Consider the following 760-nt stretch of genomic DNA (forward strand, 5'->3'; position numbering starts at 1 on the left):
GGAAGCAGCTGAGGAAGATCAGCCAGAGTCTATCGAGAGATCAAACTTACCTCTCGAAGACAAGCAGTCGATAGTTCGAGACGTAGCGGAACTCCAGTCAGAATCAGATGATGAAGAGTCTACCAAGAAGAAAGCTCCTGACTCAGTTGATCAAATCCAGATCATAGATGTTCAACCCACATCTCAACCTTCAATGGAAGTATCAACTGAGGAGCCACAACCCAACCTAAGATGGTTGAGGAGTCACCCTGCTGATTAAGTGATTGGAGATGTACGTGACAGAGTTCAAACCAGATCAGCATACAGAGAAAGCATGTTTGCTTGCTTTCTATCGCAAATAGAGCCTAAGGTGATCGAAGAGGCTCTATGTGATCCAGATTGGGTGCAAGCCATGCAAGAGGAACTTCATCAGTTTGAACGGAACGATGTTTGGGAACTAGTTCCGAGNGTATCAACTGAGGAGCCACAACCCGACCTAAGATGGCTGAGAAGTCACCCTGCTGATCAAGTGATTGGAGATGTACGTGACAGAGTTCAAACCAGATCAGCATACAGAGAAAGCATGTTTGCTTGCTTTCTATCGCAAATAGAGCCTAAGGTGATCGAAGAAACTCTATGTGATCCAGATTGGGTGCAAGCCATGCAAGAGGAACTTCATCAGTTTGAACGGAACGATGTTTGGGAACTAGTTCCGAGACCTCATCATCAGAATGTCATTGGTACAAAGTGGGTTTTCAGAAACAAGATGAATGAGGATGGA

Source organism: Ipomoea triloba, chromosome 1 (genome assembly GCF_003576645.1).
Source record: "Ipomoea triloba cultivar NCNSP0323 chromosome 1, ASM357664v1".
Lineage (NCBI taxonomy): Eukaryota > Viridiplantae > Streptophyta > Magnoliopsida > Solanales > Convolvulaceae > Ipomoea > Ipomoea triloba.